Source organism: Suricata suricatta, chromosome 1 (assembly GCF_006229205.1).
Source record: "Suricata suricatta isolate VVHF042 chromosome 1, meerkat_22Aug2017_6uvM2_HiC, whole genome shotgun sequence".
Classification (NCBI taxonomy): Eukaryota; Metazoa; Chordata; class Mammalia; order Carnivora; family Herpestidae; genus Suricata; species Suricata suricatta.
Window position 1 is genome coordinate 127,566,719 of NC_043700.1, and position 13,478 is coordinate 127,580,196.

At 39.4% G+C, this 13,478-nt stretch overlaps 1 pseudogene; it reads left to right on the forward strand.

The window, feature by feature from the left end:
- The first annotated feature begins 9,919 nt into the window (after nt 1–9,919).
- Nucleotides 9,920–10,984, forward strand: LOC115280366 (annotated as a pseudogene).
- Nucleotides 10,985–13,478: the final 2,494 nt, after the last annotated feature.

The following is a 13,478-nucleotide window of genomic DNA, read 5'->3' on the forward strand; positions in this document are numbered from 1 at the left end:
TGATGGAGCATCTACTCTGCTGCCACTACATTCAAGACTAGGAACAAGAGCCTGAAGGGGCGCCTGGGTGGCTCAGTTGGTTGAGCGTCCAACTTCGGCTCAGGTCATGAGCCCACAGTTCATGGGTTCAAGCCCCGCATCAGGCTCTGTGCTGACAGCTAGCTCAGAGCCATGAGCCTGTCTTCGGATACTGTGTGCCCCTCTTTCTCTGTCCCCCCACCCCCCGCTCATGATCTGTCTCTCAAAAATAAATAAATGCTAAAAAAACCTTTAAAAATAAAATAAAAAAATAGGAACAAGAACTTGAAACCCCCAAGGGGGCTGGGAATAAAGCCGACATGGCAGCATACAGAGTCACACTCCCAAGAGAAACTATATTCTTATGGCACCATTAGAGCTGCAAGATCAAGTCATAACCAGTTATTTCCCTGGATTTTTCAGCTGTCAGCCAATAAACTTCCTTTTTGTGTTTTTGGTGTTTGAATTGAAAGTTATTGAACCCCAATCATTGGCTGCCACAAAAATCCTGACACAATAATGACATTAAGATTGAAATCTATATCCTCTAGTGATAGAGGATAGAGGTCCTCTTACAAGGACCTTTAGTTCTGAAGGAGAGCATGAAGGTGGTGTTGTGATGTGGATAAAGCTAATGTTTATTTGACAGGGACCATATGTTAGGCTTGGTGCTGTGTATTTAGCAGATTTTATACCATTTAATCTTCCCAGCAATCCCATGGGCTGATGCTATTATTATTTTTAATTTCATTTTGTAAGTGAAAATCCCAAGAAAGGTGGAAAAAACTTGCCCAGCTCCATACCATGTAAATGATGACCAACAGCAGAAAGTCCCTGCAAAGTCCCTCAAAGAAAGGTTTACCCTTGAGTGACAGCTTCTCATTTCTCGGTTTTGGTGTGTCCTCAGAATAATAACACCTCCAGATTATGCAACATTATATCCCAGACAATAAATTTTAACTTCTAGTCAACTAAATGTCTTCCCAAAACATTATATTTTAGTAAAATAGGGAGAAAAAAAACCCTCCCATGTTTTATCCATTCCATTCAGACCATGCAGTAAAAATTCAAAGTGTGACAAGAAGGCATTTTCCCTTTTGATTTTTCAAAACCATTTACTGTCAAGCTAACATTGAAAATGGATGTTTCTTCTGGTTTATAGCAGAAAATTCACAGAAGCCATGACTCTTCATTTCACAAATGGTTTTGTGAAAGCACAAATGCAGAAATCATGGTTCCTCAGAGAAGCACCAAAAGAACTCTCCAGATAGACACAGCATGTCTTCTATTCCTTCCATTTAACTCCATTTTCTTTACTCTGTTTTCTCACAAACCTGAACTAAATTTCAGCTTTCAACAAAATTGTAGAAAACTTTGCTTGGCTAAATTTTAGCTTAAAATGTTTCACCAGAGACTTCACAAGGTCAATATGAGCCAGGTGTTCAACTTGAGCTGTGGCTCATGGTCAATTAAAGTTAGTTTATTTTTATTAGCCTGGTTGAAAACAGCTTTTTGTGTTCATTAATTTATTTTGCAAAGGCTCAGAAACCAAAACCTTTTCTTTAAGTTGCCTCAGGACACAGATACACATAAAATTACAGTAATTTAAATAGTAAACTATGTTGGGCACCTAGGTGCCTCAGTCGGTTAAGTGGCCGACTTCAGCTCAGGTCGTGATCTTGCATCTCATGGGTTTGAGCCCAGTGTCAGGCTCTGAGCTGTCAGCACAGAGCCTGCCTGGGATTCTGTCTCTCAGTCTCTCAGTCTCTCAGTCTCTCTCTCCCTTTCTCTCTCTCTCTCTCTCTCTCTCTCTCTCCCTCTCTCTCTCTCTCTGCCCCTCCCCACTCTCAAAAATAAATAAACATTAAAAAATATTAAATTAGATCATAAATAAAGACCTGGTAGTTATACTGATTATTATATATAGGTAACTAAGCTATCAGAGTTTCCAAGCTGAGCTGGTTAGGACAAAAGTATAGATTTTTAAAAATATTTTACTGTAGCTTCCCAAAGAAAACTGTGGCAGAGGCATGAAAAGATGGGGAGATATAGGAGTATATTATATAATCAGAGGTTCAAGTCATCTCCAGACTGATATCTGTAGACTAATGTGGACTCTATACAGACAATAGATACTGTTAGAGTTTCTTTCAACCTGCAAATCCTTGAATTGCCACCACCTCTGGGTAATATGGGAAATGTAAGTCTGAGGCTTGTTTGAGGCCCGGACTACAGCTACAAATTTGAGAGTTATCAGCATACAAATAGTATGTGGAACTGGATATTACCTACTAAGTCAATGGGAGAGGGGAGTCTAGAAGACAGGAGAGAGGTGGGTTGGGGGAGGGGTGGAGCAGAGAACAAAGGAAAGAAACTAGCAGTTAGCTAACCAATAGGATTGTTGTAACAGAGATTCAGATTTATGTTCACATAAAACTCCAAAAATAATTATTCAGATTCTTTAAAGTGACCCATTTATTTTCAGAATGATGACACTGAGTATAACAGCATCTTTTAAAAATAATCTGCAGCTTAACTGAATTTATTCTTTAAATCACTTGGAATGCATGGATGACCATGTTAATGTTCACAGCAGGCCAAAGCTCTAGAAAGCTGAAAAATCTTCCATTCAGGTTCCAAATAAATAACACTAATTGCTGAATATGTTTGCCTCAAAGACTGGTCATGGAATATAGCAAAGTTAGTGTTAATTATACACACACACACACACACACACACACACACACACACACACACATACTTAGCAAAGAGGCTTGAAACCTATCACCCTTATTTTTCACACCAGAGATCCAAACTCAGTCACTGCTCCCCTCTGAGGTTAATAACTGGCATTTAGTCCTCTTAAGTAAAGCACAAGGAGAGGAACAATAAATAAATTCTTAAATGATTTATTCTTTTGTAAGTCGTTAGTCAACACTTTGTGTCTTATTTTTATAGTGCTGGTAAAATAGAAATTTGTGTCTAAAAGCCATATTGGTTGATTTTGTTTTCTTAATGCTGTTCGGAAACATTTTTCTTTTTCTTTCTTCTCCCAGTTTAATTCAATGGCTTACAAATCATCGTCAATTTTATATTCAAAATAGCTCTTGATCTTTTCCCCTTTTCATCCCCACTGCTACTACCTTATTTTTTTAATTCACTTATATTCCATCTGATGTATAATTCATAAAAAATAAAATGCTCAGATCCTAAGTATACAGCTTGATGAGTTTCAATGTAGCTAGACCCCTAAGCAATCTCTACCCCAATCTAAATGTAGAACACTTCTGTCATTCCTTCATGCCCCTTTCCAGGTAATCTCACCATCAGCCTCATTCTTTTTTTTTTTTTTTTTTTTTTGAGAGAAAGACACAGAGTACAAGGAGGGGAACGGCAGAGAGAGAGAGACACAGAATCCAAAGCAGGCTCCAGTCTCTGAGCTGTCAGCATAGAGTCTGACACGAGGCTCAAACTCAGGAACCGTAAGATCATGAGCTGAGCTGAAGTTGGATGCTTAGCCAACTGAGCCGCCCAGACACCCCAGTCAGCCTCATTCTTGATTGTCCTCACCAGAGATTAGCTTCATCTATTCTGGAACTTCAAACAAATGGAGTCATATGGCATTCATTTCTGTGTGTCTGATTTCTTTCATTTGGCATAATATTTTGAGGTTCATCCATTCTGCTAATATTAGAAATGTGTTCCTTTGTAATGCTAAATAGTGCCCCATTGTATGAATATACCACAATTTGTTTATCTAATCTCCTGTTGCTGAACCTTCACACTATAATTCGGAGCTATGATAAACCAATGCTATGAGCATTTTTGTACAGGTCTTTTTGTGGACATGGGTTTTTTTTTTTTCTCTTAGTTAAACACCCGGAGTGAAATTGCTCATCCATAACCTCAATTAAGCCCTCCTCGTTGCTAATCTGGATTAGAGAAGCTGTTTGCTAAAGGATAGCCCTATTTCAGACTTCTCCTACCCTGTGGCAGACGGAATAATGACCTCCTAAAGCTGTCTACATCTTAAGCCCAAGAATGTGTTACATAGAATGATAAAAAGCACTTTGCAAAGGTAATTAAATTAAGGGTCTTAAATGGGGAAATTTTCCTGGATTATCCAGGTGTGCCCAATGTGATCACAAGTATCCTTCAAAAGGGAGGCATGACGTCAGAGACAGAATGACTGAGCCCCTGAAGGTGCCACACAGCCAGCTTTGAGCATGGCGGAAGAGGCCATGAGTTGAGGGACGCAGGTGGCCTCTAGAAGCTGGAAAAGGCAGGGAGACCAGTCTTCTCCTAAGAGCCTCCAGAAGGAACCCAGTCCTATCCACACTTTGACTGTAGGACTTCTCACCTCTGGAACTCTCAGGCAATAAATTTGTATTGTTTTAAATGATGGATTTTGTGGCAGTCTCTGACAGCAGTCATAGGAAACAAATTCATATTGCTCAAACCTTCCCATTTCTCTATTATCTCCGCCATCAGAAACATCATTTTGACTTGAAAATTGGATTTTCTTATTTCCTTGCTTGGTTTTTTTTTCTTCAGGATTAAATAAAAACTCTGGCATATTCCATAAAGCTCCTTAGTGTCACCCCTTACCTGTGTATCCAGACTCACTGGCCTCCACTCTCCCAAGAGTGCTCTGCTCCCTAGTTAGCATGCTGTTCTCCATTCCACAACATTCTATACACTTTCCAGAATGTGTGACTTCCGTCCCAATGAATCTTCCCTTAATGATTTAGCAAGAAAATCTATATTTACTCTTGGGGCACCTGGGTGGATCAATTGGTTAAGCATCTGACTTTGGCTCAGGTCATGATCTCACAGTTCATGGGTTCAAGCCCCATATCTGCTCTGTGCTGACAGCTCAGAGCCTGGAGCCTGCTTCGGGTTCTATGTCTCCCTCTCTCTGCCGTTCTGCCACTCATACTCTGTCTCTCAAAAATAAATAAACCTTAAAAAATTTTTAATCTATATTTACTCTTAATGTTTTAAATCTATCATTACCTCTTCTACAAATCCTTCCTGATATTTTTTTTCCATTAGGGCTCAGACCCTCTCTTTGCTGAGCCTATGAAACCTCTGCTGTGATATTTTCATAATATATTACAATTGTTCCCATGAAAAGTAGCCTCCAAGAAGTATATATGAGCTTCTTGAGGGCAAGGATCATGTCTCCCCATTGGAATACTCCCACTACCTAGTAAAGAGTAAATATTTAATCAGAGCTAGTGAATGAATGAATAACTATATAATTAAACATCCCTATAATCTTACTGCAAATACAATTTCCGGTTAGCATTTACACACATTTTTATCATTTTATGTCTTGCCAATATTCTCATGTATTATGTTGTGCTTCTTTAATGTATTCCTACATATTTAAAGGCAATTATTATTTTTTAGCAATCAATAAAATGCTAACCAAAGAGATTTGTCTCTTTGTGAAAATAAAAGTACATTCTCAAAGTGCTTTGGACCATGCTTTTAAAATAAAAACGTCTCTCAAGTGAAAAATAGGATTATATTCATAGTATTCTTACACATATATATCTTGTGTCAAAAATGCCAGCTTCTGAAAATTATTCTGTAATCATGGATGTTCATTTAACATCCCTTGGGAGATTGCACCAGACAAAGGGATTTCTAGTTCTAATAATAATTTTGATACTATGACTGATTCCTTACCCGGGGTCAGTAAAATCTATATAGTCCCAAAGTTGACATGATGTAATTCTTCTGCCTAGGTTAATGTTCAAACCCAGGCCTCTCCTCAAGCCTGGGTTAAGAAATGCCATCTGGGGAGTACCTGGGTGGCTCAGTCGAGTAAGCATCTGACTTCAGCTCAGGACATGATCTCACGGTTTGTGGGTTCAAGCCCCGCTTCAGGCTCTATGCTGACAGCTCAGAGTCTGGAGCCTGCTTCAGATTCTGTGTCTCCCTCTCTCTCTCTCTCTCTTGTTCTCTGTCCCTCCCCCACTCATGCCCTGTTTCTCTCTGTCTCAATAATAAATAAACATTAAAAAAAAGAAAGAAAGAAATGCCATCTGGGGCACCTGGGTGACTCAGTTAAGTGTCTGACTCTTGATTTCCACCCAGCTCATCATCTCACAGTTCATGAGATGGAGCCTCACATGGGTCTCTGAGCTGACAACATGGAGCCTGCTTGGGATTATTCTCTCTCTCCCTCTCTCTGCCTCTCCCCTGCTCACACTCCCTCTATCTAAATATAAGCAAATGGTCTTAGAAAAAAAGAAAGAAATGCCACCTGTAAGGAGTGAGTCCATGTATGTCATGCTCATACACATAGCACCAAAATACAGTGCCTTAAACTCAACTATCTGTTGATTTAATAAGTGAATGAATTCTACTGGATGCCTTGAGCAAGACTGGAGAGAGTTCTAAGGTTGTTGCCTGGGCTAGAATTCATAGTGGCACAATGACTAAAATGCTCATTTTCAGGTCTTTACTACTCCATAAAACTTTCTAAGCAGGATTTTCTCTCTGGCAAACTTCTGCCAAACTTCTACTCTTTATTTCCTACATTATATGAAAATCCCAATGAAGTTCATTGTTTTTATTCACAGCAAATAGCCCCTTTCTACCTTTGCCTGCAAGCACAACTGAGTTGGTAACTGCTGCTTCTTTTATTTTATTTTATTTTATTTTATTTTATTTTATTTTATTTTATTCTATTCTTTAATTTTTTAATTTATTTTTCAGAGAGAGAAACAGAGTGTGAGCAGGGGAAAAGCAGAGAGAGAGAGGGAGACACAGAATCGGAAGCAGGCTCCAGGCTCCGAACTGTCAGCACAGAGCCTGACCTGGGGGCTCAAATTCTTGAACTGTGAGATCGCGATCTGAGCTAAAGTCAGATGCTCAACCAACTGTGACACCCAGGGGACCCTGACTCCTGCTTGTTTTAAAACAAGGACTACAGAAGAGGACCAAAGGAAAGAAAAATGGATCAAGGAGAGTAAAAAAGGAAAATATGTCTTCATTGATTGCCAATCCCAGTTTCCTGTCAGTTGAGCCAAGCAAGCAAAGGCTCATTTGCTTCTTCCATTGCTGCCTGCATGTTCTGATCTCCCACAGACCCAGGCGGTGTAAAGGGGCTCCAGTTGCTCCAAAGCTTTCTCCCCTCCATTTGCAGATCCCAACTGTGTGCTACACAAATACCCTTGATGATGTCTCCCAGAGCAGACCCTACTCACTCCGCTGCGTGCCTTGCTTGCATTTCCAGTGGTTTTTTTTCCCTCTCTCAGGATGACCTTGGTATTTCTCTATCTGTGGCTGGGTTTCCTCCAGGAAAGATGAGTGACTGGAGAGAGGTTGGGAGGACACCAAGAAAATGGACCTCATAACTCCTCTGTCACAGAAAGCAGAGTCCTCCTGGTGGCACTTGAAGGCAGAGAACTACAGAGAGGGGGTGGAAATACAGGTTCCCAGACTGACATGTCATTTGAACCTCTTACCACCACCTGAAATGCCCCTGCATGGAGTTTTGTGTTCTTTTTGATAATCCCACACGAAATATCTTGCAGGAGACTCCCTTCTAATCTGCTCTCCTTTTTGGATACAAAGCAATGCATTCCTTGTAGAACAGTGTATTCGTTTTAAATGCTTTAAATCAGTTATTAAGGGATACACTTGGAAGATATTTAACAAATAACAGCTCAAAGCGTGTAATAAAAACAAAAGAAAAAAATAAAAAGAAAAAAGAAAAAAAAATAGTGGCACATGGTTTGTAAATTTTAATTAACATCCAAATGAGCATCTGTTTATGGCTGAAACTCTGCCAAGTCACCTATTTCAGGCCACGCTTGGCATGGCAAATAGGTTTGGATAGCTTCATAGCAGAGGGTATCGCCAGCATTCATTTCTCCTCAGTCTCCACAGTAAATGTCTTAATATCACAACACAGCACAGAGCACTGTACATACCCCCTCACTGATAAAACACCTTACATAAAGGTATTTTAATAAGTACTACAAAATGAAGATGATGATGATTAAAATTTACTAAACAATACAGTACATGCTTCCCATGGACCCGGAGCTGCACTGGGAACCTCAAAACATACCAGAGATACTGCTCCCAGTCCACCAAGACTGCCACCTATAATTTATTCATATAATGAAGAAACAATGAAAAGTTCCTTCCCACCTTTTCCATGGGACCAGAGCTTCATGGACATTAACAAAATAAAATGCATTTCCTTCTTTCTGTGTAAAAAAAAAATAGAATTTGCTAGGTCCAATTTCTCATTTAAACTGTCACCGTCCATAAAACCTTTGAGTAAGAGACTCCAAAAATTATGTGCTTGCCAAATTTGGCTACTTCTAGGTGGCCACAACTTTATCAGCTTCTCGGATCTTGGAATCTTCTTCAATCTCATAACCCTATTTCTCATTTATCCTCTTTGAAATCTAGAACCCAAAAGCCTACACAGGGCCACACCTTGTTATAAAGTCTTCCTTGCCTTGTCCAAAAATCTGGAAAAGACTCACCTGTGAAGAATGTGTTCACGGAGAAAATAGCTGCCTTCTGCTCAGGCCCCTACAATCTTCCAACTACCCGCCTCATTCCAACCCTTCTCTCCTGACCAGGACTGCATCTGAGCAGAGACGATGAGCCTCAGGCTACCCCAGACAGATTCCTCAGCCCCCCAAGTGCATAACTTGCCTCAAGCTCTCCTCCCTTATATACCCAAGCATCTCAGATCTGGCTTCCCCAGGGAAAATTTTTACATATAACCTTTTATTTGTTTTTTTATTGGCTCCATATCTTTTCTCATGTACAACCTCTCCTGGGAATGACCCTCTTAAAAATAAATCAAATCACTCATTTGCTTAAAACCACTAACTTTCGGGGACGGCGCGTGGGTGGCTCAGTCGGTTAAGCCTCTGACTTCAGCTCAGGTCATGATCTCGCGTTCGTGGGTTAGAGCCCCGGATCAGGCTCTGTGCACAGTTCAGAGCTTGGAGCCTGCTTCGGATTCTATGTCTCCCTGTCTCTCTGCCCCTCCCCCTCTCATGCTCGCTCTCTCTCTCTCTCTCTCTCTCTCTCTCTCTCTGTCTCAAAAATAAATAAAACATTTAAAAAAATTTTTAAAAACCCCAGTCTTCCAAGTGTACCTATAATAGTACCCAAACTCCTTCCCACAGACTATATTAAAGGATTGTCTCCCCTTTCTATCTCCAAGCACAGCCTCCCTACTAGCTTACATTTACATGTGTGTACACACACCATACATGTGCACATGCACACACATACACATACAGCCCTTGCATGACTGGCTCCTTTCATTGTTCAGATCTTAGCTCTTCAACATCACAACTCAGAGGAAATGGTGGTATGCAGAACAGTGCCCCCCCACCCCCGCAAAGATGTCTATGTCCTAATCCCTGGAACCTAGGAATGTTAGGTTACATGGCAAAGGAGAATTATGACTGCAAATAGAATGAGGTTGTTAATTAACTAACTTAAAACAAAGATATTATTCAAGATTATCCATCAGGGAAATGTAAATCAAAGCCACAGTGAGATATTACTTCACACCAATTAGAACGGCTATATCAAAAAAAAACCAAGAAATACCAAGTGTTGGAGAAGATAGGAAGAAAAGGGAATCATCGTGCACTGGGAATGTAAATTGGTGCTATCACTGTGGAAAACTATATGGAGGGTCCTCAAAAGATTAAAAATACAACTATCATATGATCCAGTCATTCCACTACTGGGTATTTACCCAAAGGAAACAAAAGTAATTTGAAAAGATACATGCTCCCCTATATTTATTGGAGCATTATTTACAATAGTCATGATTTAAAAGCAACATAAGTACCCATCGATAGATGAATGAATAAAGAAGACATTATATATATGTGTCATGATGGAAGCAGGAGAACACCAACAGCCATGGAAGACAGCTTTTTATTCAGAATTACCTAAAGTGGAACTGCATGCCCACTTGAATGGATCCATTAGTTCTAATACCATGAAGAAATTGATAGCCAAGAAGCCAGGTCTTAAAATCCACGATCAGATGACTATGATTGACAAGGGAAAGAAAAGAACTTTAAAATAATGTTTCCAGATGTTTCAAATTATTCATCAGCTTACTACTAGCCCTGAAGATATTCTAATGGTCACAAAAGATGTCATTAAAGAATTTGCAGATGATGGTGTCAAGTACCTGGAACTCAGGAGCACACCCAGAAGAGAAGATGCTACAGGAATGACTAAAAAGATTTATGTGGAATCTGTACTTGAGGGTATAAAGCAGTCCAAACAAGAAAACATAGACATTGATGTTAGGTATTTGATAGCAATTGACAGAAGAGGTGGCCCGTCAGTAGCCAAGGAGACTGTTAAACTTGCTGAAGAGTTCTTTCTCTCAACTGAAGATACAGTTCTTGGCCTTGACCTCAGTGGAGACCCTACTGTAGGACAAGCAAAAGACTTCTTGGAACCTCTTTTAGAAGCTAAAAAAGCAGGTCTGAAGTTGGCATTGCATCTTTCAGAGATTCCAAACCAAAAAAAAGAAACACAAGTACTTCTGGATCTGCTTCCTGACAGAATTGGGCATGGGACATTTCTCAACTCCTCTGAGGGAGGATCCCTGGAACTGGTAGACTTTGTGAGGCAACACCAGATACCACTGGAACTCTGACCTCAAACATCAAGTCAGACGGTTCCATCTTATGATCAGCATCATTTTGGATTCTGGTACAGCATTGCCCATCCTTCTGTGATCTGTACCGATGATAAGGGTATTTTTGCGACCCACCTTTCTCAAGAGTACCAGCTGGCTGCTGAAACATTTAATTTGACCCAGTCTCAGGTGTGGGATCTATCTTATGAATCCATCAACTACCTCTTTGCTTCTGAGAGCATCAGGTCTGAACTGAGGAGGAAGTGGAATCATCTGAAACCCAAAGTGTTACATTTCTAAGGTGCAGTGAGATAAACTACTTTTGACTTTGAAAAAAAATATATAGATATATACACATATATATATCTATAATGGAATATTACTTGGTCATAAAAAAAAGAATGAAATCTTGTCATTTGCAACAACATGGATGGACTCACAGCATATTATGCTAAGTGAAGTGAGACAAAGAAAGGAAAACACCATATGATTTCACTTATATGTGGAATCTAAAAAACAAAACAAGCAAAAACAGAAACAGACTCACAGAGAACAAACTGATAGTTGCCAGAAGGGAGGGAGGTGGGAATTAAAAGGTACAAACTTCCTGTTGGAAAATAAATAAATCACAGAGACAAAAAATACAGCATATGGAATATAGTAAGTAATACTGTGTTAATCCGTATATGGAGACAGATGGTTAGTACACGTACCATGGTGATCACTGAGGGATGTACAGAATTGTCAGATCACAGTGCTATACACTTGAAACTAATATATCATGGTATTGCAACTATACTTCAATAATAAAAAAAAAACTTAAGATATTATCCTGAATTATCCTGGTGTTCCCAATGTAACCACAAGAGTTTTGAAGAGTGGAAGAGGAGGATATGACTACAGAGGAGAGAACAAGAGAGATGACAATCTAAGAAGGACTCGGTGTCTTTAAGAAAAGGGCCATGAGCCAGGGATTGTGATTGCCTGGGAGTAAAAAAAAGGCAAGAAACTTTTTCCTTAAAGCCTCCAAAAAGAATGTCAGCCCTGCTGACACTTTGATCTTAGCTGAGTGAGGCTCACTTTGTACTTCTGAACAACTGAACTGTAAGATAGTAAGTTTGTGTTTTAATTAAGCAATTAGTTTGTGGTGATCTGTTACAGCGGCAGTGAAACTGATACTGAGTATTCCACTAATATAGCCATTCCCTATGATTTGTCAGATTCATTCAACTAATATTTTATTGTTGCAATTTCTGTGTGTCAATGCTGTTTTGGTCCTGTAGATATACCTAGTGAACACAACAGACAGAAATCTCTTCCTTTATTTTGTTTGCAATCTTGTATATTAGTCTCATATTTGGGTTTTTTTTTATCACAACTTGAGGTTTCAATTTACTATTTTGCATCCTATTTAGATTTTTACTGCAGGATTTTTTTTTTTGCTCAAATATCCCATGAGAGGTACTATCTCTCCATAGTTTATCACTATGCAAACCCAATACAGTGTCTGATATATAATGTGTTCAATAAATATATTTTCAATAAATAAGTGAATGACTCAGATAATGAAGGATCTTCTGACAGTGCATGTTCCTCAGAAATTTCTTTTCTCATTATTTACTCTCTTGGTTTCCTTTTGTTCCTGTGCACTTATTAATCAAAGACGCATGAAACAGCCATGTTTAAAGGGATTGTGTCCCAAAAAATTGTAGCAGCAAAGGCTGCCTTAGGCTGTTAGTGCTGCTATGTCATAGACTGGGTGGTTTAAATAATAGGATTTTATTTCTCATAATTCTGGAGGCCAGAACGTCCAAGGTCAAGATGCCAGCAGATCTAGTGTCTGGTGAGAGCCTTCCTTCTGGCTTGTAGACAGTCATTGTATTCTCACATGGCCAAGAAAGAAACAGAAAGTCTCTATCCTGTCTCTTCTTGTAAGGGTGCTAAGCACATTCGTGGGGCTTCACCCTCCTGACTTAGTTATCTGCCCAAGCTCCTGCCTCCAAATTCGATCACATTGGGGATTTAGGCTTCAAACTATGAAATGGGAGTGGGGAGGTGATACAAACATTCTGTCCATAGGAAAGGCTATAATCCTTATGCATTAAATGACTGTGATAGATGCTATTTCATTCCTTGACCAAGTCTGACCTTTCCCTAGATTAATGACTCTAAGAGGAGGAAACCATGTCTGATCCGTTAATTGTCTTTATGATCCCAGCACTTGTGCCTACAACATTCTATGTCTGATTGTTGAATGAAGAAATAAACAAATAATATATTTGTACTTCAGATTACAAATGTTTGTAAATTGGGGCTTCATATGAAAAATATTTTGGTTTCCCTTCACTCAGAGGATGTAAAACAAAATGCTAACTTGTTACAATTAGTAGGATGATCCAAGAAAGTAAGTAGACACTTGCACAGTGATGTTTTAATATTAGAGGCAAGGGGTAGTGAATGCATGAAGTGCTTTTCCAGATGTATGGAAGAAAACAGTAATTGAGTCAATTATTTATTGAGCAGCTAATGTCTTGCCCTACTTTGGGTGTCAGTGTCCTCCCATCTATAGAAATGTAACTTATTAAGTTGATGACATGGGAAATTTTCTGCCTGGTCTGTAGAATATCTGAACCCTAGTGCCAGGGACACTTTGGTGGAAAGGGGAACTGAAGGACTGTCATCGTAAAAGGTAGGAATGGAAAACCATGATCAAGGACACAGGCAAATCAGTAGCAAAAGACAGAGATGAAACAAGAATTGTAATGTCTCATAGTTTAAAAATCCCCCCAAAGAG